Source organism: Hemicordylus capensis, chromosome 1 (genome assembly GCF_027244095.1).
Source record: "Hemicordylus capensis ecotype Gifberg chromosome 1, rHemCap1.1.pri, whole genome shotgun sequence".
Lineage (NCBI taxonomy): Eukaryota > Metazoa > Chordata > Lepidosauria > Squamata > Cordylidae > Hemicordylus > Hemicordylus capensis.
The window spans coordinates 316,097,850-316,099,953 of record NC_069657.1 but is presented as its reverse complement, the minus strand read 5'-3'; positions in this window follow the sequence as shown (position 1 = coordinate 316,099,953).

Sequence of the window (2,104 nt, the reverse complement as noted above, 5' to 3'; positions counted from 1 at the left end):
ATCTAAAAGTTGGGGTTAGCAGCATAGTGGCTAAATTTGCAGATGACACTAAACTAGTTGGGGTAGTGCAATCCAAAACAAATTGTGAAGAGCTCCAAAAGGATCTTTCCAAACTGGGTGAGCGGGCAACAAAATGGCAAATGTGGTTTAATGCACACAAGTATAAAGTGATGCATATTGGGGCAAAACAACAACAACACACCAACAACTTCACATATGGGAGACCCTCTTTATTTGCAGGGGTTCCATTCCAGCCTATTGTTGGACACTAGGAAAGTGAAGTGTGCTAAAAATCACCGGGGAGGGGGGGAAGTGGGGGGGGAGGGGAAGCAGAAATAAGTACTGAACCTTGCTCTCCATAGAAGTCCCTCAAACCCTCCAATTTTTGTTGGAAGTTAAAGGGTGTTTGCGTGTCTCTTGTCTCAGACAATGGAGGACAGACTAGTGAGTCAGAGGGCTAGAGGGTCAAGACATTGGTCATCCCTTCTCCACTGCTCTGACACTATCCCTTTGGATATGTAGATTGCTAATCTCGGGGACTAACTTCCTTTCTCTCTCTCTCTCTTCCCTACCTGCCCTTCTACCTTGCAACATGGCAAGCTCCTCTCCCTGCACCATGTGTGCAGAGAAGATGCAGAATCCAACTGCATCCAGCTAGATAGATAGATTAGAGATCCCAACTCCTCACTTTCCTATCTAGAATGGAGTTCCTTAATAAATGCCTTTTATATTGATTTGAAACTATGAATTGGCTCCAAGTTACTTTACTCTCAGCATACACGCATGCCTAACTAAATTCCGCTGTGTTGTGCCTCTGTGCACTCCGCTATAATTAGAAAGGGATTCTCTCACCACAGAGAATTTCCAACAATTTTCACCCAGTTTTTGGGGTGCTTTTAAATAAAGACAAGAGTCACACAATGGCTCCATGATACAAGTGGCTGGAAATAACATCAGAAGTCATTTCTGGCCATTCAGGAACTGCAAATAGGCAAAAATAGCCCTATTTTCAACCAGCAATTAAAGAAACCAGGTCTCTACAACCTGACCGTGGATACATGAAACCACAGATGGAGAAACCTCCAGGTACCGTATACACTGCTGGAGTCTGAGCTGTCGGTGATTGACCAGGAGAGATATCTTGGGGTCATGGTGGACAGTAGGGGTGTGCATGGAACAGTTCTGAGTGGTTCGATTCCTTACTGGATTCCCCTTTACAAGCATCTCAAACCAAGCCCAGTTCAGCTTGAACTCAGACCAGTCTCTCTTTTTGTGGGGGGTTGGGGGGTGGGCTGGTCCAGTATAAGCTTGAACCAGATGAAAACGGCCAGTTTGAATTGAACCAGGTTTGATTCGGACTGGCTTTACAAAACCCTAGTGGATAGCTTATTGAAAGTGTTCTCAGTGTGCAGCAGCTGTGATAAAAGGCAAATTCCATGTTTGGGATCATTAGGAAGGGGACTGAAAATCAAAATGCTAATATTATAATGCCAGTATACAAATCTTTGGTGTGGCCATTTGAAATACTGTGTACATTTTTGGTCACTGTGTCTTAAGGAGGACATTGTAGAACTGGAAAAAGATGCATTAAAGGGCACCCAAGATTATCAGGGGCCTGGAGCAAATTCCTTATGAAGCAAGGCTATAGCATCTGGGGCTTTTTAGTTTTGAAAATAGGCTACTAAGGGGAGACATGATAGAGGTTTATAAAATCATGCATGGAGTAGAGAGACTGGACAGACACTGAGCACGGAGTAGAGAGTGTGGACAGACCTCTCTCACAATACTGGAACCAGGGGTCATCCCCTGAAACTGATTGTAAGGAAATTTAGGACCAACAGGGAGTACATTTTCACATAGCACATAATTAATCTTTGGAATTATCTGCCATGGTGTGATGACCACTAGCTTGGATGGCTTTAGAAGGGGCTTATACAATTCATGGAGGGCAGGGCTATCAATGGCTCCTAGTCTGGTGGCTATAGGCTACCTGCAGTCTCAGAGGCAATATGCCTCTAAATACCAGTAGCAATGGCAGGCAAGGGAGCAATGGCAGGTAAGTGGGCATGCCCTCAACTCTTGCCCGCGGGCTTCTCAGAGGCAT